This window comes from Sminthopsis crassicaudata, chromosome 1, assembly GCF_048593235.1.
Source record: "Sminthopsis crassicaudata isolate SCR6 chromosome 1, ASM4859323v1, whole genome shotgun sequence".
Lineage (NCBI taxonomy): Eukaryota > Metazoa > Chordata > Mammalia > Dasyuromorphia > Dasyuridae > Sminthopsis > Sminthopsis crassicaudata.
This window is the reverse complement of record NC_133617.1, coordinates 600,604,790-600,629,314: the sequence shown is the minus strand read 5'-3', so window position 1 is coordinate 600,629,314 and position 24,525 is coordinate 600,604,790. Positions and strand designations below refer to the sequence as shown.

Genomic DNA, 24,525 nt, shown 5'->3' with positions numbered 1-24,525 from the left:
AACTCAGTTTTCTCTTTTGTAAAATGAACTGGAAAAGAAAATGGCAAACCACAACATTTTCTTTGTCAAGAAAACCCCAAATGGGACTACAAAGAATTGGATGTTATGGAAACAATTGAATAACAACAAATCAAGGCTAAGAAGGAAGTTCTAGAAATTCCTCTCCATTTGCATTTCATATAGTGAAGTATTGGAGAATATTGGATTTTGAGTCTGAGCATCTGTGTTCATTTATTTGCTATCTATGTAGTGATCATAGCTAGCATTTAAATGGTGTTTCAAGGTTTAAAAATTACTTTCTAGATATTATTTCATTCAATTCTTATACACTACTAAGTTGATGCAATTATTGTTCCCATTTTACTGATGAAAAAAACTAAGGCTGCAATAGCTTGAATGACTTGTTTCATACTGAATGTGTTTGAGATGGAATTCATATTCAGATATTCTTGACACAATCCAGTGTTTTCTCTAACTAGCTTCCTAGGAATTTTGAAAATAAGCAATTTCCTCTTTCTGGTTCATAGTTTTTTTTTTTTATACATCTTGGGGTACATTTCATTCAGATCTCACACACTATTATATCTATGGTTTCTTCTGGTTCTAAATACTATATTACAGTCAGGATATGTTAAGTATTAAAATTTATAGATAGTTGCCCTTTAGTGATAAAGAAAGAGCAAGGAATAGAGAATGAGATGGATCATGACTCAAATATCAGAGATTCTCTAGTTCAATGCCCTAATATTACAGAAGAGGAAACTGAAGTCCAGCTGTTTTAAGTGACTTCTCCTATAGGAAATATTAGGGGGAGGACTCAAAACTGGGTCCTCTGATTCCAAAGCTCTTTCTTTGTACTTCATTGCTTGGATCTCTTTTTTACCTTCTCTTAAATGGATACATACCATTCTTTGATTCAAGATCATGGTGTACCATGTTTTTTTTTTTTTTTTTTTTTTTTACTAAGGCCTACTGTACCCCAGATACAATCTTAGATTTAACTAACTGGAAAGTATTCTGTCCCCCCACTAAATAGAGAAAGATTTCTTTCAAATTGATTTTCTCATTCTCTCAAGCCATCTAAGTGATGTTTCTCATGTCTGTGGGCTGGATAAGATTAGATTCTTTTCTTTTATCCAAGTTCACTTTCTCTCCCCCCAATATTTGTTTAATTTAATTGTGCTTCTTTGTCACTTGTTTTGTATGACTCATGCTTAATTTAATTTTTTCATTATAAATACTTGAATAAGAATTTTACATAATCATTTCTTTTCTTAGTTGTTTGTTTCCATTATATTTTATTAAAGTTTTGAAAAAATGGTAAAGTTAAAATGATTTATGGAAGAGTTTAGAGAAATTCAAAGCACTAGAAGTATACTCATCAGATTGAAAAATGATCTCACTTTCACAGTTCACAATTTTCACAGTTCTAATTTTCCTCTGATACCATTGTAAGATATTCATAAAAGTGCTACTTGAGTACCTTATGAGTTCTTGAAAACTATTATTTTCAAGTTACTAAAGTGCAGGTTTTGGAAGGTTTATTTCATCCCACAAGTACTTATTAGCTGTCTAACAGGTACTAAGCACTATGCTAAACTATGGAGACATAAAAACAATTTTATTGTCTCAGGACAAGAACTTTATATTCTATCTGGGAAAAACACATACAGAAATATATACAAAATATACTTAAAAAGCAAATCAATGTATTTTTGGTAGTGTGATCCCTAATAACTAGGTAGGAGGGGAAGAGACCTCATAGAGGAGAGGGAATATAAGCTGATCCTTAAAAGAAGCTGAGAGTTGGAGGTGTTTGAGAAAGGTCATAAGAGATAATCTGTCCAAAACGGAGACATGGAAGATGGAATATTGTATATAAGGAAGAATAAGGGAATCTGTTTAGCTGGAATATAAAATATATAAAGGAGAGTAATGTGCAAAAATTCTGGAATGGCTGTCAAACAGAGATAATTATATTTTATGCGAAAGGCAAAAGAGATTCTCCAGAAGGAGAGGGCTATATTAGATATGTGCTTTAAGAATATCAGCTTACCTGCAGCATGGAGGATTGATGGTTTAGGGAGATGATGTAGTGGATAAAATGAGAGACCTGAAGTCAGGAAGTTTTATCTTCCTGAGTTCAAGTTCAGCCTCAGACATTTATTAGCTGTGTGACTCTGGGCAAATCGCTTAACCCTGTTTGCCTGTAGAATGAGCAGAAGAAGGAAAAGACAAACTACTTTAGTCTCTTTGCTAAGAAAACCCTAAATGAGATCAGGAAGGATCAGGCATAATTGAAACGACAACATGCAGGATAGATTGTAAAGAGGAGAGATTAGGTTGAATGACCAATTAAGAGGCTATAGTTATAGTCCAAGTGGTGAAAGTCAGAAACTTCGGCAATTGTTTGGTTTTAGAAGTGAGAGAGAGGAAAGCATCCAAGAGGTAATTCTGAGTTTTTTACCTTGATGGCTACCTATGGAAGAATGATATTGACCTCTTCAGAAATAGGAAAGTTGGTAAGAAAGAAGGTCTTGGAAGAAAATATAAGGTCTATTTTTGGCATTTTAAAATGATGTGAGCCATCTAGTGTGGAATTGATGGTTCAGGCCTGGAATTCAGGAGAGATTGTATGGGTTGTGAATCATTTTATCTTGAAGAATCCACAGTGAACACAGGCAGGAAGACCACTAGGAAGGCATCAAATCTTATGCATCACCATTTGTTGCAGAGAAGGAAGAAATAAGAAAAATCTATGAAGATTTTGAAAGGGTTCCAAACTAAGGCAACATGTATGATATTTTTAGAAAATATGAGATGCATATGAAAAAGTCTAACGATCAATAGATTTCTCAAAAAACTCACACCTCCATTTCAGTAATAAGTTCTTTGAGAAGAGAATTAGAAGCACTGGTTATGGTGAGCATGAAATGATATCACAATCAAATTAAATAGATTATTTCTTAACAGCTTTGAAGTTACTTGTTATTGATCTAGAGTAATTTCTTTTTAAAATACATTTTATTGATGTATTTTGCTTTTATATTGCCTGAATTTCTCCTGTATCTTTTTTCCTCTTCCAGAATACCATTCCTTATAGCAAAGATTATTACTCAGGAAGAACTATATTTGTAATCATTTTGTATATTATTTTCTTGATTCTGCTTATTTCACTCTGAATCAATTGAGTCTTTCTATGCTTCTATATACATGGTTTTCTTTTATCATTTCTTATAGCTTAGCAACATTTCATTACATTCATGTAGCACAATTTCTTTAGCCATCAAATTTTAGCATCAATTTTGTGCCTACTTCTTTGCTACCACAAAAAAGATGGCTATAAATATTTTGGTGTATATGAAGACTTTCTTCTTTTCAATGATTTTCCTGGGCTATTATATCTAGTAATATGATATCTGGGTCAAAAGATATGAACTTTTTAGTCACTTGATTTGCATAATTCCAAATTGATTTCCAAAAGAGTTAAATTAATTTGCAGCTCCATCAATAATGCATTGGTGTCTTTGCTTGTGGGAACAATTTCTAAATTAGCTACTGGATGTAATCAGAGCATTGACTAATTAAAGCAAGATCAATATAGAAGAAAAGATAAATAAGAGGAAACACTTTTGCAGTTACAGAAGTTTTATACATGATCTGTTTATAAACACTGCTGATTCTGAAAAATGAGAAATGTATAAAGGTAAAGACTTGGGACTCTGGTTTTATTATTTCTTAGAAAAGTAAAAATGTTGTAGTGCAGTTGCTGCTTTGAAAAAGGCAAATGAGTTGAAACACAACCTCAGTCAGCAAACCTAAATGAAATAGCAGGTAGAGTAGTCTCATTTTCAGATTATTATTAAGCATAGAAAAGGAAAATAATTATATTCAATAAAATGTTAAGATAATAGATTTAGAGCTGGAAAAGGCTTAAAGATTAAAGATCCCATCATTTTACAGATGAAGAAAATTGGGACCAACAGGCAAAACACTGAAAAAACAAGAAGAGAAAATTAACATTCGGAGAGAGTTTGACATGAGATGCAACCAAGTGAGATCATTCCAAAAGCATTTTCAAATGAAACTGAAGAAAAAATAAATTGGTGGGCATTGGAACAGATTTTTCTGCATTTATTTGGCAATTGATTCTAATTATCAATCACAGAGGAGTCATCTCATTTAGATTCTAATATTTCAGTACCTGATTTTTCCATAGGAGAAAAAGGAAAGGGTATTAAGATGATAGAGAAATGGAGAAACTGTTCATGTTTGAACAAGGGCACTCAGAAGAAATCTGTGCTAGAAGGGACATGAAAGCTGAGGGAATCATTTTCATGATAAATGGAACATACTAGAGGAATGTGGATGGAGCAGCGGGGGGGGGGGGGAGGAGACAGAAGGCAATGAAACATAGGTTATGATGTGCAGTATTTGAAATCATGAAATCCAGATTTCAAATCCTACTTTTGACATTCACTTGTTCTGTGATCCAAAGGTGAGTCATTAAATCTCTCTGAATTTCAGCTTCATATTTTAAGTTAACCAACACTTAGCTTTTTCTTAGGATTTTTTAATGCTACCCTTTTGCCCTCTCTGGTGTGTCTGACCAATATATCCCTTTTGCATAATTATCACTTTTGCATGTGTAACCCAAAGCCCTGTTCTTTTCCCTCTCCTTTTCCATTCCTACATTTTCTCTCTTGATGATCCCAGTTCCTACAGATTCAATTAACATTCCTTTGCAAATAGGTCTCATATTTACATTTTCAGCTCTCAGTGATTTTCTGAGCTTCAGCCTTGCATCTCCAGCTGCCTTTTTCTACATCTTTACCCAGAAGACCCATAGAAATTCAAAATCAACAAATTCAAAACAAAACTGATTATCTTTCCCCCCATACTTCCAAAATTCCCTGTTTCTGTCCAGAAACTATCCATGCAATATCTTTAGTCCTTCCCTTTGGGTTTTCTTCCCTCTTTGATTTTCTTCATGTCACTGAAGTCTTTCCTCAGTTCCTCTTAATGCTACTTACCTTCTGCTCCCTGATATTACCTCCAATTTATCCTGTATATATTTTGTTTGTATGTGGTTATTGCATGTGGTCTCCCCTATTAATTAGACTATGAGTTCCTTGAAATCAAAGATTGTTTTATTTTATTTTCTTTGTAGCCCCAGAATTTAGCACAATGTTTAACATTTTAAGCTCTTCACCACTCAGAACAAACCTTTTTTCAGTTTTATTGTGCAGTACTTCTTTTCATGCATTCTACAATTCAATTAAACAAACTGTCTTCACAGTTCTTACTTGATTGTCTGTCATATCATAATTTCCCTTCTCCTATAACATGAGGGATTGTAAGTCCTAACCCCTTCCTAATCTTCAGGGATTAGTTTTACATTTTATATCTTCAAACCTAACATAGTATTTGGCCCATAAATGCTTAAATTATTGTTGACCAAATCACAATCTAGATATTATCTTTGACTCTTCACTCTGTTAGCCCATCTCCACAATGATGAACATGAACATGATGAACATGAAAGATGGTAAGAAGTTAATAAATTGTCGTATCTCACAAATTCTACATTCTTAACATCTTTCACATCTGTCTCTTTCACATGTGGATATCACCCTAGTCAGGCCTCCATCACCTCATGAATGGATTGCCACAAGATCTTATTTGACTTTCCTGCCTCAAATTTCAACCACATTGATATTCCCAAAGCACAATTGTCACTTCTCTGCTCAAAAATCTTTTTTTGGTGAGTTTTTCATTGTCTTTTGGATAGAATACAAATACCTCGGCTTGGCATTTGAAGCCCTTCACTATCTTACTCCAGCCTGTCCTTCCTGGATGATTAACTCCTCCTGCTCACTAAATGGTCTTGCCCAGATGGCTTGTTGTTTCCCCTTTTACAGCAATATGGCACTTGCTTTTTTGCTTTTATAACAACAGTTCTCTCCTCGCCCCACTCCCCATGTGGGGAATGCTCTTTCTTGTCATCTTCACCTATTGCAACTGTTAGCAGTTCTTCCAAGGTCTGTTTAAATGTCACCTTTTTTCAAGAGGCTGTTTCCCCTCTCACTTTATTAGTGTCCCACTCTGTATCTTTTTGGAGTGGGGGTAACTATATTGAATTATAATTATAGTTACATTACCTTGCTGTAATAATTACTCTCCATAACTATTTTAATCTTGTTCTCAATTAATGAATAGACTTGGGTGTTTTACTACATTACCAATTTTGTTTAGGGTCTACCAAAAATTTGTGGGAGAGGAGAGGCTTAGAATGTTAGTACTCAGCAAGTTGCCATATGTTGTCATTATTTTCTTACCTATATAGGCAAAACATGCTTGAGTATTTAGGGAACAGAAGAAAAGTATGTTTGCCAAGTCCTGGTGGGAATCTTTAGATTTTAGTTCCAAATTGCTGAGGAAAATCCCTGATCAAATTTGACATCCACAGACATTTATAGATCTGAAAACGAGGCAGGACTCAGAATAAAATGTAAAATAAAAGTTACCAAAGCTTTGTTGCTTTTTTTGCCAATCCTATTTCTAGAGGGGAAGTACTATGTAAATTCAGGCAATAAATAATCAACACACAGGGTGTTACAGAGAAAGAGTAAAAAACTATGTTTAAACAGTAAATGTTTGTTTGTTGTAGTTAATTAGTACTTTGAGACTTATTTGCTCACAAAACTTAGAAGAAGCCATAATAGGAAAGTGACAAGAGCCAATTAGTTTTTTTTAATTAATTAATCAATTTCATTTTTTTTTTTTTTTAAGAAACGAGACAAATAAACGTTGGAGTTTTATCATATTCTTATAAACAGCATTTTTATGAAAAAACATTATTGAAAGCTGAGAGACTTTGACTCAACAATGCCATTACTTTGAACTAATAGTGCCATTACTGGGTCTATATGCCAAGGAAATCATGAAGGAGGGAAAAGGACCCATATGTGCAAAAATGTTTGTGACAGCTCTTTTTGTGGTATGAAGAATTGGGAAAGGAGTGGATGCCCATCAATTGGGGAAGGGTTGAACAAGTTGTAGTTCATGAAAGTAATGGAATATTATTGTTCTATAAAAATGATGAACAGATTGATTTTGGAAAGGCCTAGAAAGATTTATATATAGGCTGAATGAAACAGAACCAAGAATATATTGTACACATAACAGTAAGAATATATTATAATCAACTAAGAAAAGCTTGGTTCTTCTCAGTAGTTCAGTGATCCAAAGCAATCCCAATAGATTTTGGACAGAAAATGTCATCTGCATCCAGAAAAATAAGGAAGGAGAATTGAATGTAAAACAACACATGCTATGTTCACTTCTTTTTTCTGTATTTTTTTAAAATCTCTTCCATGATTTTTCTTTTTTTTTTTCTGATTTTTCGCTTCCAACACAATTCATAAAGAAATGTGTATTAAAAATAAATAAACTTATTACAATAAAAAAAGAAAACTGATAGAAATTGAATTGATTGAATGAATATAAACAACAAAAGAAGCTCCAATTATCCAATGGGAACACTTGGGGATGTGACTGTGAGCCATCTGGGGTATTTGGCTTTCTTTGTTCTCTTTCTATATAATATCTCACCTGGCCTGGGATTGGTGTGGGGATCTATTACACTATCCTGTCCTCCTGCCACCAAGGACTGCATCTTGTGAATAAACTTTAAACAATCCAATCAAGCCAATTAGCCTAATAAATCCTTATGAACTGAATACAAACATAAATACAAAAACCAAAGTCCAATGAAGCTAGCATGGGCCCATGTTTCTTCAGTATCTCAATATTGTCTCAGAGGGACTGATCCCTACATTTAGGATACCAAGGCAGAACAGATCAGCCCCCCCCCCCAAAAAAAAAAAAATTCAATACCGATTCAAAAAAGAATCAGTATTTGACTTTACAATCAGTATAAACTTACTATTTTGTTTTACAGGGACAAATAAAACTGTATTGTAAGCAGAAAAATATTTGACAACCTCTCACTGGATATTTGTATTCTTAAGTTTTATTTTTGTATTTATACTTGTTTGTAGGACTTCTTTCCCTAATTAAGCTGTTAAGCTTCTTAGGGGAGGGATTATGATAAAATTCTTTGCTTTCCATATAATGCCTAATACTGTGCCTTAGATCACATGACATCACAAAATCATGGAATATTATATTTGGAAAGGCCCTTATGAGTCATTCAGTATGACCTCTAAACTAAAGTAATTCCTGCCACATAACATATCTAACAAATGGTCATCCAGCCTCTGCTTGATGAGCTCCACTGAGGATGAACCTTTCAAGGCAACCCATTCCACTTTTGGAAAGTTGTAATTGTTGGGAAGTTTTTCTTGAAGTCAGACTTCTTAAATAATCTCACTGATCCTGATTCTCCCTTTTAGAACAAAATACAATAAGCTTTCTGTAGATAACTGTTAATTGATTGATTGTTGTCGAGTGTGTGTGTGTATATATATATATATATATATATATATATATATATATACATACATATATGCACATATATGTATATAGCTAGAGATAGATGATTGAAATATAGAATATATATATATATATATACAGATATATTTACATAGAGATTCATGCGTTTATGTTTCTAGTATGTGTATTTGTGGTGTGTTATGTTTTTTCGTCATTAAAAAAATCTCTGTAAAAAGTTCCATATTGCTTCAAGTACATCATGATACCATGCTATTTAGTTATTTCAATGTGAAAGTTATCATAGATGAAGAAAGAGAAACTATGTTGGAAAAGATAGTTAAGATCAAGAAACCACTTCTAGTAATATCATCACAAATACTTTCTTGTAGAAAATGAAGGCACTGAAGGTGTTAAGTGCTAAAGAACATCACAAAAAAGATCTTAAAATGAATGACTATTACTAATGTGGGAATCATTTCAGAAGTGATTTAGTGTAGCCAGATCATAGATTGGTTAGTACAAAGGTCGAAAATCAATAGCCAATTAGAAGAAAAGATTAAAAGGAGAAGCTTCTGCATATAATTATGGCTTAAGTAAACTGTCTCCTAAGGGGGAAAAAAAAAGGAAACCACTAAAAGTAAAGACATTGACTCTAACTATTACCATTTCTTAGAAAAGTTTGACTGATTCCGAATATTGACTTCAACTGCAGTGGAGTGTGAATGACTGGAAATAAGTAGTAATTATGATATGGTTTCATTTGGCGACAATCATTATGCCTGTGTGTTTCTCCTGGCAGTAGGCTGGCTCAGAATGTCTGCACTTAATGGGATAAATCTGGAGTTAGTTGGTTTATTTACCTTTAGTTGGATCTCTGTCAGATGAATGCTGGATTCTGGGTCATACACAAGTTTCATTTTTTTAAAAATTAGATTTTCTGATTTTAAGAATGGACAAAGCACACAAAAGTTACATCTTTTAAAGAACTTATTTCAGTGAATATTAGAGATCTTGTAATTGTTGATGATATAGGGAAACAGAGCATTTTAATGATCAGTAAATGCCACCATTCAATAGCATTGGTTGCAAAAAGAAAGGTAAAATTATAAAGGAAAACTAACACCAAGTATTGCCACATTTTTGTGGCAAAATATCCTAATTACTCCTCAAAACATAAAGATCTTCACAGGGAATTGATTCCTTGAGGGACTTCTATTGATTCTTCTACAATGTTTGTTAAAGCAAAACAAAGTGAGAAAATAGGTAAAACATAACTAAACATTGCTATGAAGAAGAAAAAAATGTCATAGTCAATACAATACAAAGACTAAAATAATGATTAGGAGAAAAAATTTTTTGAAGAAATCAAGTTTCTCATTCAACATTGTTGAAAACTTAAGAGCTTTAATCAAAGTTAGATTTGAGAAAAAGGGTCAATATCTAAAATGATAAAAGGATGATATGATGAAGAATGAAAGCAATGTCTTCAAAATCTTGTGAACTCAATACCAAATTATGTAAAATAAGAAATTAAAGCAAACAGAAAAAAATGTTGCAACTTAAAAAAATTTTTAAGAGGTAAAAATTGTTAACTTGTATTAAGTCCACACATTTAACTACTTTATTAGCTAATTCAAATACCCCTATAATGTAATTCCTTCTAGAATGACAGTCAAGAGACTGTCTTAGTCAGCAAAAATATCATCTTCTTGCCATATGGAGAGCTACAGAATCAAAGAGCAAAAATACAGGCTCATTCATGAAATATTATAGAAGAGAAGAATGATGACCATTTAGTAATAGGTGGAAGAGGAATTCCACTTGTCAACAAGTCTATACCATTAACTTTCCATTTTCGGTATGTTATTTGATAGTCTTGCCTCTTTTTAAAAAATATATTATTTTGTATTTCTAATTATATTAGAATTAATTATATTTTATTCAAGTCTATTTTACTTTTTCCTGGGCACTCTTACTTTTCTAAGTCTGAAATTCATAATGTGACTTCATTAACAACTCAGATGTCTACAAACATGTCCTTCTTTCTTATCCTAAAGTGATATTCTTCTTTGCACTCTCATGACAACACTTTGTCCTAGAATTTTGTGCTTTGGTTCTTCTAATTACCTTCTAATTCCTTGGGTTTCATTCCTTTCTTGCTTTACAATTCAGATAATATCACAAATAATTCAGGAATTCTTTATAGTCAGCCTAAATCAATCTATATGTTAATAATCCATGATCCACTGAATCACTAACATGTCTAAAGATAGCTATTCCTTTATAGTATTTCAAATAAGATAATATTTATAAATCGATTAGCACAATCCCTGACACATAATAAATGCTTAATATATGTTTATTCTGTCTATTTCCCTCCTGTTTTTAGGGTAGCCCAAGGTCGACTTCTTAATCATTGTTCTTTCTGTTGGTTGCTGAAGAAGATTCAAGGTCCTCTGAAATTCACTTTGCATCTCAAGCAACCCTAATAGCATATTACTAAAGGGGATCAGGGCAGAGGGGCTATCCAAATTATAGCCTACTTTCGTAATCTATATTGGAAGGAGTTTAGTTTGGATCACTGAGAAATATGGTCAATGGTCAGTTTGAAAGGCAATCTGATTATCAGAGTTTGTCATTCTCAAGCTATCATCAAGAGTAAAATATCCACAGCATAAGCCAAAAGTCAGAGAGTATCATTTGTGCTATATACATTAAATTTGTACTTTGAAAGGGAAGAGATTCCTTTCTGAGCACACATATTGAAGAAGTGGGATTCACATTGTCTCCTTATTCCCCTTAGATAATGAAATTTAAAGAAACTCTTTAGTTGGGAATTTGATGCTTAAATCTTTTCATAGTGTCTGGAACATAGTAGACCTTTAATAAATGTTTACTATTGATCAATTGATTTTCAAGTTCCGGGATCATAATTGGGGTTGTTGTACTAGATTCTGATTTAGAGCTGGTGGTTTGAGCTGGGAAAAGTAGCAGAAAAGGTGACCAGGTGCCAACAGTTGGCATAATAACAGCTCACATTCAATTAGCAATTTAAAATTCAAAAAACACTTTGTCACAACAGATCTGTGAAGAATCAACACTAAAAATCTCACCCTGGTTTTCTAAATGAGAAGAATGAGAAGTTAAGTAGTTGTCTCTAAATCCCAGAAGTTAATCAGGGTGTTAGGCAATATTTGCGACCAGTTCTCTTACAAGTGCATTGTTCTGTCTGCTTCATCGTAGTTCCATTCAAAGACCCGAGAAATGCTGAGGCTTTCAATCAATTATTCAACAAGCATTTATTAAAGACCTACTATGTGCTAGAAACTAAAGGACTAAGAGATTGAAAGTTCATTAAAATGATATTCATATTGATTTATATGGCTTGAAAAGTACTTTTGACATCTCATTTTATGCTCATAATAGCCTTATGACATAGGTATTTTTTTTCTGCTCTTTTTGACAAGTGAAGAAAAAGACTTTATACAATTACATGATTTGACTCAGGTCACAAAATAGATGTCAGAGACAAGATTTGAAACTGTCTGCCCATGACTCCAGATCCTGGATTCTCCCCACTAAACTCTGATGCCTCTTTATGGTACATGATAAAGTAGCATTTGATTCCTTCAGATGTTTTATCTATTTCAACTCCTTACCCATGCAAATTGGGTTGAAATCAATGTCTGAGGCATTTGGTAAAGGACTGCTGTCATTAATATTTGGGATATAGATTTAGTTAAAAAGAAATATGGTGTGTGTGTGTGTGTGAATGTGCATGTTAAAATTCCCATTTATGTAAGTGGTTAAGGTGACAAAAAAAAATGTCAAAGATGGCATAACAAAACTGAATTTCAACTGTTTCCTGAAAGCCAGAGGGTGAAACTGCAAAACCTGGGAAGATTAGGTACAAGGTTTACAAAGGTAGGTAAGCAGAATTAGGGGAGCAATCTATGCAGTAGCCACAATCATATGAAAAAAAAATACTGACAGAACTCTGGGGTATGCCATAATCAGGGATAACTTCAGAGGATTAATGGGGAAAATGCTTACTCTTTCTTGGAAAAAGATGTAGTACATTGGAAAGAGGATAAAAGGAGATGGCCCAAGATAAAAATAATTAACAGGAAATTCCTGTCTTAGGAGAGGTTAAAGGAGATAACTTGAGACAAATAATTAATAGAATTTTAGAAATTCTTGTCTTATTTACAAATCTCTCCAGAACCTCTTGGATAACATCTCTACAGACCCTGATGTATAAAATGTATATAATGTATAAAATGAATCTCTAAAATTGTTTTCCTTGCACTCGGTCTCCTTGCCTTGTGCCCGCCAACTTTGGTTCTGGTGTGTCCCCTCTATTCCTTTACCATCATCCCCTATGTAAACAAGTCTGGCCTTTAAGCTCCCTGGAGGTCAAATGCCTGCTTATTCCTTTACTATCAATAAAGACTTTGTTTTAACACAGCATTGAGTAGTGAATTCTTTTGCTAACCAGATGGGCCCTTGGGTACTTTGGGGAAGGAGGGAGGGAGGTAATCAAACAACCAGAAAAAGGACCTGATCCATCTTGGCTTAGAGCTTCAGTTTCTCCTCATCACACTATAGGTACAGAATGAAGGTAACAGCCAGGGTCACTGACTATACTTATTTGTTAGAAGGGAGGATTCTCATAAGGGAACAATCTTTCTTAAAGTTAAAGAAAGAAAGAAAGAAAGAAAGAAAGAAAGAAAGAAAGAAAGAAAGAAAGAAAGAAAGAAAGAAAGAAAGAAAGAAAGAAAGAAAGAAAGAAAGAAAGAAAGAAAGAAAGAAAGAAAGAAAGAAAGAAAGAAAGAAAGAAAGAAAGAAAGAAAGAAAGAAAGAAAGAAAGAAAGAAAGAAAGAAAGAAAGAAAGAAAGAAAGAAAGAAAGAAAGAAAGAAAGAAAGAAAAGAAAGAAAAAGAAAGAAAGAAGAAGAAAGAAAGAAAGAAAGAAAAGAAAGAAGAAGAAAGAAAGAAAGAAAGAAAGAAGAAGAAGAAAGAAGAAAGAAAGGAAGAAGAAAGAAAGGAAAGAAGAAGAAGAAAGAAAGAAGGAAAGAAAGAGAAGAAAGAGGGAAGAGGAGGAAGAAAGATGGAAGGAAGGAAGGAAGGAAGGAGGAAGTAAGAAAGGAAGGAAGGAAGGAAGGAAGGAAAGAAGGAAGAAAAGAAGGAAGGAAGGAAGGAAAGAAGGAAGGAAGGAAGGAAAGAAGGAAGAGAAAGAAGGAAGGAAGGAAGGAAAGAAGGAAGGAAGGAAGAAGGAAGAAAAGAAGGAAGGAAGGAAGGAAAGAAGGAAGGAAGGAAGGAAAGAAGGAAGAAAAGGAAGGAAGGAAGGAAAGAAGGAAGGAAGGAAAGAAGGAAGGAAGGAAGAAAAGAAGGAAGGAAGGAAGAAAAGAAGGAAGGAAGGAAAGAAGGAAGGAAGGAAAGAAGGAAGGAAGGAAGGAAGGAAGGAAAGAAGGAAGGAAGGAAAGAAGGAAGGAAGGAAGGAAGGAAGGAAGGAAGGAAGGAAGGAAGGAAGGAAGGAAGGAAGGAAGGAAGGAAGGAGGAAAGGAAGGAAGGAAGGAAGGAAGGAAGGAAGGAAGGAAGGAAGGAAGGAAGGAAGGAAGGAGGAAGGAAGGAAGGAAGGAAGGAAGGAAGGAAGGAAGGAAGGAAGGAAGGAAGGGGAAGGAAGGAAGGAAGGAAGGAAGGAAGGAAGGAAGGAAGGAAGGAAGGAAGGAAGGAAAAAAATTCTTTTAAGGCCAAATATTATTGCCCTTTCATATATGGCCTCCTGATTCTTGGCACATAACAGCACTTAAGAGTTTTCATTCATTTATTTATTCACTAACCTTCATTCAAGGCTGGAATTGGTAAGAAGAAACCAGAGTGTGTATTCTTTAACAAGGTATATTCTTAACTATCTTGTTTTTCTTTTCTTTCTGATACCAGATATAAAATAAAAATGGTAATGTCTTAGCTAAAAGAGTTATACTTCTATTCAAATACATGAGTCACTCTGTTTTTCATGAAACCTATCCTCGGGAGACAATTTTACCTTTTGTTATTCTTGTGCTCTTTTCTAGCTAGATAAGTGGCTGAAACCAGAATAGCTTACCAATGAGGATTTATCATTATTGGTTGTTTTTTGCTTTTAAACATTTGTTCTGAGCCTTTCCTCCACAGAGGAAAGTAGTAGAGGTGTTAATTCTTATCCCCTACTAATTAAGGGCAAGAATAGCGTCTATCTGTTGTGAAAGTCATAAGGCATTCAGTAGAGAAGGTTCCATTCTTTTTAATAATACCATTCCTTTAATCTTAGCAATCTAATCCAGGAACTGAAACGGTAGTCTCCATGGGGAGATTCCTCTGAGAATTCTCTCACTGCATGAGCAGATCAGTAGTCTCAATGAGGAAGACTTATCAGTGCTGTACAGAGTTTGGCATAATAACATCCAAGCACTTAAGAACTCAGATAATATCCAACACTTGGGTGAAGTTGGAGGATAGGGAGGGAAGGTCATATCATTAACAAATCTCCAATTAATCATCTGAAGTCTGCAATCTTAAGCAGTGTGTAGGAGGTGAAGGGATCCAGATACAACCATCTGATTGTAAAATAAAATAAAAAATAAGCAGATAAATAAATAAATTATGAATGTGGTCTCAAGGCCACTCAGAAAATGCCTTTGCCTTACTAAGAGAAGCCTTGACACTGATGATTGAGGTAGCCCCTACTACCCACGGATGTTTCACAACCATGTCTCTCTCCCCTCCTCCTCCACACCTCCTACTCTTTCTCTGCGAAAAGCAGCAATGACTACTTCTGAAATATTTTACCTCAGAAGTGACTACCTTAGAAATGACCAAGGTCATTCTAGATTCTAGTTATATACATTGTTTCCAAGCATCCGCATTTATGGATTCCTAGTGGCTTATATTTACAAAATTTCCACATAAATAATCTGATAAATACTTGAGTTATTAGATCAAGGAACTTGTTGTGAAAAGTTTAATACATGCTGGTTTTTGCTTTTCAAAGCATAATAGATAGATTACATTCCACACATTTTTCATCACTCAGTACAATAAGCAATGTTTTGATGAGTCATGGAACTCCCACTAGTATGAATCATCATTTGTCATTAATTCACACTAAAAGGACAGTAGAGTTTTTTCCAGCTGATCTAGTTTTGGTCCTTTCCTCCATTTGTGCCAGAAGCATCTAGCTTTTGAAACCTTAGAGATTTGGATCCTAGTTTTAACCTGTGCTTGTGATTTCACTTCATCCAGCCATAGAAGAATGAAGAGCTAGATGTTCCTACTTGCTGAGGATAAATCTATCAGCTATTTCTAATAGCTTGTAGACTCACAAGGATTTATGTCTCTCATGACTTTCTTAAGATACTTGATATGTCAGGCAAGTTGACCAATTGCTGCCCTCCTCATGTTTTACATTCCAGTAGAATTCCCTTTTTATTTTATATGATTGTCACTCTCAGAGAGACTTCAGATTCTATCTAGTTTAACCCCCCTATTTTATACATGAGGAACTGAGGTCCGGAGAGATGTAATGACTTGCTCAAGGTTGTATAAGTAGTAATCATTAAATTTTGTTATCTTAGACTTGGGGTTCAATTCTCTTTCCATATTATAGGATCCTATACTATAGATAGATAGATAGATAGATAGATAGATAGATAGATAGATAGATAGATAGATAGATAGACAGACTATCATCCCTTATAGTAAGGAATGATCGAATGGCAGAGAGACATGATTACCTTCAATCCTGAGTTTGCCTATTCCCTTCTCCTTAGGAAGTATGGCATCTTGGTTACTCCTTCTCTCTTTTTAATCTTCAGTTTCTCTTTATACAGAGTCTCCTCCTTGCTGCCTAAAAACATGTCTATATATATTCTCTTTATCCTAGAAACATAAACAAAACAAAACAAAAATACTTCAGTTGATCCTACCATCTCCTCGAGCTATTATACTTTATTCTATTTTCCTTTTACAACCAAAGTCCTGGGATGGGGAAACTGCCTATACAATTGCCTTCACTCACACACATCCCACACTAATTTAGCTCTTTGCAATCTGGTTTCCTACTCCATCCCTCCCAACTAAAACTGCTTCTTCCTGCCCTCCAAAGTTACTAACACTGTATTAATGACTAAATTCAATGATCTTTTCTGTGTCTTCATTCTTCCTGATCTCTCTGTCTTATTTGCCACTCATGACCACTTTCTCTTCTTGGAAACTCTCTCTTCCCTCAGTGGACTATCCCTAAAGATCTCGATAACACCTTTGGATTGGCTATTATATTCATGTAGATGACGCCTATAAATCTACATATCCAGCCCTCATCCTGATCCTCAGATCTAATCAACTGTATCTCTATCTGGATATCCAATGAAACTCAACATGTCCAAAATGGAACTCATTATTTTTCTTTCTTTTTAAATTTTGTCTTTCTCTTGAGAGCACTAATATTCTTCTAGTAACCTACAATCACAATTGGAGTTATTTTAATTTAAGGAGAAAACTTAGGCTAACTTTCTCTTTACTTCTCACCAAGCTGCACTCATCACGACTTCTCTATAATGTCCCGTAGTCTGTTCATTCTGGAACATCACCTCAGGAATTCATACCTCAGAAGTACCGACTATCCCTAGAACTCCTTGCATGAATAAACCTGCAGGATTGTCCCAGAACCTTCTTTAAGGAGAGAACACAGGCCAAACAACTCTTCATTTCCCACCAGGTTTTAGTCTTTTGGACTTTCCCTTCATGCTTAAAATCCCTACTGTCTCTCCCTGTCCCTTTGCACTTTTCAATTTCCTTTAGTGTATTGTCTTCTCCATTAAAATATATACTATCTGAGCACAGAGACTATATTTCTTTTGCTTTTGTTTTTATTCCCAGTGTTTAATACATTACCTCATACATACTGAGCACTTAATAAATGCTTATTGATTGACTGACTGACTTTTTTTTCTTTCACACTATATATCCAATCATTTACCAAGTCTCTTTGTTCCTACCTCTATATCATCTTTCATAGGCTTTCTCTTTTTTTACCTTCACAAACATAATCTTATTTAAAGTCCATATCACTTCTTGCCTAGAATATTGCAATTATCTCTTAATTTGTTTCCCTCTATTTCGCTTCTCTTATTCCTAATGCATCCTTCACATAAACACCAAACTGGTATTTCTAAAGCTAAAGTGTGACCCCATTATTCCTCTATTCAAGAAGCCATTCAAAATATGACTCCTATCTATCTTTCTAGATTGATCTAGATTTATTTCACATGATTTCTTTCCAATTTTCTTCATTATAGTAAAGTTGGCCTCCTTGCTTCCCTCCCCCCAATACATGGATCTCCACTTCTAATTTCTCCTTTAGTGCTTTTAGTGTAATGTCTAGAATACTTAACCACTTCATATCTCTTGGCATCCCCAACACCCTTCAAGAAACAGCTCAGTTTCTAATTCCTTCAGTGATATTGCTTAATTCTTCCCATCTCCTCATTATTTGACATTTATTTTGCAATATATTTTTACTTATCTGGTTTATGATGTCTAGTCATAAAGACTGTTAGCTCCTTGAAAGAAAGAAGTGTTGATGTTGTTGCTTTTTGTCTTTATATCCCTTATGTCTAACATAATATCTTCGTAAGTAAATATTCATTGAATTAAAAAAAAATGACCCTTGGGAGCTGTTGCTCTGAAAGCTACCCACAGTGACTAAAGCGTCACTCGAGATAGTGTTTAGAGAAGCTGAATACTACTACTACTAATATTAATAATAATAATTAATACTAATACTTAACATTTACATGGGTAAGCTATGTGATACAGTGGATAGAGTACCAATTTTAGACTGAAGAAAACTCCTTTTCCTGAGTTCAAATCACAGAGGTTAGAAAATGACTGAACAATACAACATCTATGTAATGTTTACTTTGTGTCATGCACTAAGCTCTTTACAAGAATTAACTCATTTGATCCTCATAATGGTCCTGGGGGGTAGGTACTGTTATTAATTCTGTTTTACAATTGAAGCTCCATTTTATACTGAGGTATAGGGAAATGCTATTGCAGGAAAGCTGGGTCTCTTTGTCCCACTTTTTCTTCTTCTTTTCTCAAGGCAACTGGGGACCATAGTAAATACTAAGTGTTTGAAGGCTAATTTGAATTCAGGCCCTCTGATTCCAAGGCTGTGCTTTATCCATTATACCATCTGGTTATCCCCCATCTCCATACTTTTTTATGGAGGCAGAAGGCACTGAAGGGATAAAGGTAGTATTGGAATGACTCCTTTTAATGGAACCTGTAATATGTCTAGAAAGTCTAGAAGGAACGCTTACCAAGGGATTTAACCAAGGCAAAAGGACCCTTAAATATAGATAACATCAAATTAAACACACACAAATATATACACATGCACACATGTACACATAGTCTGCCTTCACTTTCAGATATGAATCTGTTGTTCTATGTTTTTGTCTTATGTATAATTAAGGCCAAAATGTGATTGGAAGACCTTTTTTATAGAGAAGACATCATTTGTCTGCCAATAGTAGCTTACAGAATGAGCAGAATCTTTATGTTTCCAAATACTGAAGAATAGCTGCAAGTCAGCTCTATTCACATAACTTCTTGGCTGGGGGAAGGGGTTTGCAGCATTGTTCCATGGTCTGCAAAATAAGCTGCCCCCTACCCCAGCTTTGCTTAGGAAATGGAATATTTTTTTAAATAAACACTGCAACAACTGGAAGAAATAAGCCTTCCTGATTGCAAACCCTGCAATAACCTTGACATCACAGAAAGATGATTAAATATTCTCTTTCCTTTTATTTCTTCTCCCTTCACTGTGCTTTCTAGGTCCCAAGGAATCTGTGAGTTATTGAAAATCTCAAATCCCATCATCTCACATGTGAAACAATAACACTGCATCTATAAGCAGGTCAGTCATTTCTTTGGCAATCCTCTAATTTCCCTTCAACATCATCTTTTGGAATGCTGCACGTTAAACTTCTTTAGCCTGCAGAGACAATTGCATAAGATTTAAATGCAGTTCTCAGATTTGCCAAGTAATTACTGGGAGGCTATCACCATTTCCTTTTCTATGTGACTATGTGAAATTTCTGTGATTTCATCCATATAGGGAGCCACTGGTATGTGGAGTCCCTCCATCAACATGTACTTAAAGCTACCTTTGACTTGTATGAATTGTATGAAACATAAACAGTTTAGGCAATTTCCCAAAATCGCATAGCTAGTATTAGAAAGGATATTTGAATCCAGTCATTTCTGATTCTAATCCCTACATTATTTTATGCTTGTTAGGCATCTATACTTGCATGATGGAAAAACTTTCAGAGGCATCTAGTGGAATAGTGGATAGAATAAAGTCACGAGGATCTGAGTTTAAATTTAGTATTTAATACTTGCTAGCTGTGTAAATCTGGGCAAATATTTCTATCTGCCTCACTTTTCATAACTGGAAAATGGGAACAATAACAGCACCTATTTTATAGGGTTATTGTGAGGATCAAATGAGAAATATTTGTAAAGCATTTAGTTCAGTGCCTGGTACAATGTAGGTATTATATAAATACTTATTTTCTTCTCCACTTAGATGAAAACTATTTTAATAGCTGTATCACATTCATTCTACTTTCTTTCCTTTCCCTCCCTTGTCTGGTAGAAATTGAAGACTTTCAATTGCCTTTTCCTTACTTTCTAATTTTCAGGAAAGCATTCACTTCTTGAATAAGGACAGTGGGAGGAAGGTGTTTTATGGCACTGGAATGAGAAGATGCCAAATAAAATACCATACATTCACATTCAGAGGAAATTTGCTGCTGCCAAGCTTAGAGAGAGAACAAGTGAATTTGGATAGTCAACTATTCAGCCATATTCTTGATCTAGGAGCTATTACAGTAATAATGACAAATACTTGCTGTACATCTTAAAACAATCTAATAACCCTCCTTGTCTGAGCAGAAGATGGAAAAAGGTGAATGTCAAAGGCTGTAAGAATCCTAATGAAATTCTGAGATTTACTAGTAGCTAGTAGCAAAGTCACAATTATCTTATTCGTTGCCTTACTGGAAACAAAGACTAAGTTAAATTTCTTTCTAATCCACTTTGTTGTATAATTTGTTGTCCTTTGGAAATAGAACAGCAGAACATAATCCCTGAATTCTCATTCTCTCTCTCTCTCTCTCTCTCTCTCTCTCTCTCTCTCTCTCTCTCTCTCTCTCTCTCTCTCTCTCTCTCTCTCTCTTCTCTCTCTCTCTCTCTCCCTCCCTCCCCCACGGGCCCATTACCATCTCTCAAAATCTACAGTGTTATATATATAGTACCTAAAATAGCTAATATTCATTTAGAAACACAATCTATAGAAGGAAGAAGGCAATGATGGTTTTTCAGCTACTCAAAGACAGATGTCATGTCCTACCCTCAACTTCCATTCCCACAGAAAATCCTCTCTTTGCAGTGTTAAATATGACCATTTTTTCAGTTGATCCTTAGATGGTTTATTTTACTTCTTGAATTCCCCTTATATTGATTTCCTTCTGGATATGATTCAATTTGGTGCTGACCTTTCTAAAATGTAGTGCCCCAAACAGAACAAGATATTCCCGATAAGTGTGTCCACGCCAGAATATAAGACCATCATTGCCTTCATCCTTCTATAGGGCTAAACATGAAGAGAACAAATGTAAATAAATATATAGCAGCTAATACATGGATAGCTAGATGATAGTCCAGTGTCTAGAATGCTAGGAGTCAGGAAGATTCATCTTTCTGAGTTCAAATCCAGTCTTAGACATTTAATAGCTTTTTGACCTGGACAAGCCTTGTTTACCTCAGTTTCCTCATTTGTATAATGATCTGGAGTAGGAAACAGTGAAACACTCCAGTGACTGCCAGGAAAACCCTAATTGAGATTGCAAAGTGTTGGAAATGATGGAATGACTAAACTACAATAACAAATTAGTCTATGTGTGTGTACAGGATAGACATGAAGGGAAAAATGCAAATAAATATATAGTATTTAATGTATATAAATATATATATATATATATATATGCAGAATGAAAATTAAGAGTGAAAATGGAAATAAATACAAAGTAGTTATATAAATGTGATTTGGAAAGGAGTACATGTATAGTTAGCAGGTGGAGTGGGAATTAGAAGAGGCTTTATACATCTTTATGCATTTTAAAGGAAGAAAAATCTGTGAGGCAGAGATGAGGAAGGAATGTGTTCAAAGCATGTTCAAAGGCCAGGGCAAAGGCAAAAAGGTAGAAGTTTTAGTATCTTAAGTGAAGAAAAGAGAAAGGTAATTTTGACTGGATTGTAGTCTAGATGTGTGTGTGTGTGTGTGTGTGTGTGTGTGTGTGTGTGTGTGTGTAAAATAATAGACAAGAAAAATAAAAATGAAGTAGGGTTGTGGAGGACTAAAGTTAACATAGAATTTTGTATTTGACCTGAAGTAAACGATAGAAATCCAGAGAAATTGTTTCAGGAGAGGGATCACATGGTCAGATTTATTGCTAAGGAAGATTACTTTAGCAGCATTATGTAGAATGGATAAAGGAGAAATCTGAGGCAGTGATCTAGGGGAGAGATGCTAAGGGCCTGAACTAAGGTAGTAATTAGATGAAAGAAAGTGATGAGAACCGAGAGATATTGTGGAGATAGGGAAAAAAGGGTCAAAGAATCTGGTTGTACAATTGGATTGAGGGAGAATGAGAAGTCACAATATCCAGCTGGTGAACTTGAGACTGGAAGAATACTAGTACCTTCAATAGAAATAGAGAAAATTGAAAACAGGAAGGGCTTAGGAACAAAACTAATAAGATCACCTTTAGACATGTTGAAGTTAATTAGAGACATGGTACTGAAACTAAAGAAAGAAACTAAGTCTAGATCTATAGTTATTAGAGTTTTCTGTGTGGAGATTAAATATCTATATCTATATCTATATATCTATATCTATATCTATCTATCTATCTATCTATCTATCTATCTATCTATCTATATATATATATATATATATATATATAAAGAGAGAGAGAGAGAGAGAGAGAGAGAGAGAGAGAGAGAGAGAGAGAGAGAGAGAGAGAGAGAGAGAGAGAGAGAACAGAGGGGAATAGTCAGGTCAGAACTTTGGGGATTTCTTACCACCACAAGGAATGGTATAGATGATGAGCTAGCAAATGAGTAATTAGATGGGTCAATATAGATCCAGGAAAAAGTATTGTTATTAACATCTAGAGAAAAGAATATTCAGGAGGAGAGGGTGATCAACTAGGTGATCAACAGTTTCACATATGGCAAAAAGTCTACAAAGATGAAGATTGAAAGAACATAAGCTATGGCAATCAAGAGATTTGTAATGTTCTTTGGTTCGGTTTTCCTGGGGGTCTCTGGGAGCAGCCTTTGTTTCAGTTCAGGAATCACCAAAAAACAGCCAGATATTAAAGTCCAAATCCTTTATTGTCTCCTTGCCTGGGGCTGGGCAGCTTTCTTAGAGGTCTTCCAGAGTCTTGGTTTCAGTGGAGGAAGTGCAGGAGGCCAGGCCAGCCACCAAGAGCCTGACTGAAGGTGAAATGAATTTCTGTCTCCTTGGCTCCAAGAGCTTCAAGTGCACTTGTCCTCTGTGGCTCTCAGGCCCTGCTTACATGCTCCTCACTGAGTATAAATCAATCATTATATCTCTAAGAAACCACTATTTGTTTAAATCAATCATACTGAACCATGCTAAACTAGATAACCATTGTCTCATCAGTTCCACTTAGTACCTTGTTTCAAGTTCAGAGTTCTGGCCCATAACAGAGATTAGTGTTAATTTTAGATATAAGAATTTCATTCAACTGATAAAACCATATCAGAGAAGGATGAGAAATAAATGAGAGAAGTAGAGACAGTGAGGAGAGGAGACTTTTTCTAAGAGTATGGCTGAAGAAGAGAGGAGATTTTTAAGTTGATAGTTTGGGGAGATGGTAGTCTAGAGAAGGTTTTTTTTTTTCTTTTCTTTTCTTATTCTTCTTTTTTTAATTTTTAATTTTATTTTATAATTATAACTTTTTTTGACAGTACATATGCATGGGTAATTTTTTTACAACATTATCCCTTGCACTTACTTCTGTTCAGATTTTTTCCCCTTCCTCCCCCAACCCCCTCCCCCAGATGGCAGGCAGTCTTATACATGTTAAATGTATTACAGTATATTCTAGATACAATATATGTGTGTAGAACCGAATTTCTTGTTGCACAGGAAGAATTGGATTCAGAAGGTAAAAATAAGAGTTTACACTCATTTCCCAGTGTTCCTTTTCTGGATGTAGCTGATTCTGTCCATCATTGATCAATTGGAATTGGATTAGCTCTTCTCTATGTTGAAGAAATCCACTTCCATCAGAATACATCCTCATATGGTATTGTTGCTGAAGTGTAAAATGATCTCCTAGTTCTGCTCATTTCACTCAGCATCAGTTGATGTAAGTCTCTCCAAGCCTCTCTGTATTCCTCCTGCTGGTCATTTCTTACAGAACAATAATATTCCATAACATTCATATACCATAATTTACCCAACCATTCTCCAATTGATGGACATCCATTCATCTTCCAGCTTCTAGCCACTATGAAAAGGGCTGCCACAAATATTTTGGCACATACAGGTCCCTTTCCCTTCTTTAGTATTTCCTTGGGATATAAGCCCAGTAGTAGTATGGCTGGGTCAAAGGGTATGCACATTTTGATAACTTTTGGGGCATAGTTCCAGATTGCTCTCCAGAATGGTTGGATTCTTTCACAACTCCACCAACAATGCATCAGTGTCCCAGTTTTCCCACAGCTCCTCCAACATTCATCGTTATTTGTTACTGTCATCTTCGCCAATCTGACAGGTGTGTAATGATATCTCAGAGTTGTCTTAATTTGCATTTCTCTGATCAATAGTGATTTGGAACACTCTTTCATATGAGTGGAAATAGTTTTAATTTCATCATCTGAAAATTGTCTGTTCATATCCTTTGACCATTTTTCAATTG

At 34.8% G+C, this 24,525-nt stretch overlaps 1 long non-coding RNA gene across 1 annotated transcript in view; it reads right to left on the bottom strand.

Annotated features, from left to right (window-relative positions):
- Positions 1-16,369, bottom strand: part of LOC141555447 (uncharacterized) — a 156,993-nt gene extending 140,624 nt beyond the window's left edge. The window contains exon 1 of the long non-coding RNA XR_012486195.1: positions 16,231-16,369. This is a non-coding gene — a long non-coding RNA (uncharacterized LOC141555447). The remainder of the gene's footprint in view (positions 1-16,230) is intronic.
- Between the last annotated feature and the right edge of the window lie 8,156 nt (positions 16,370-24,525).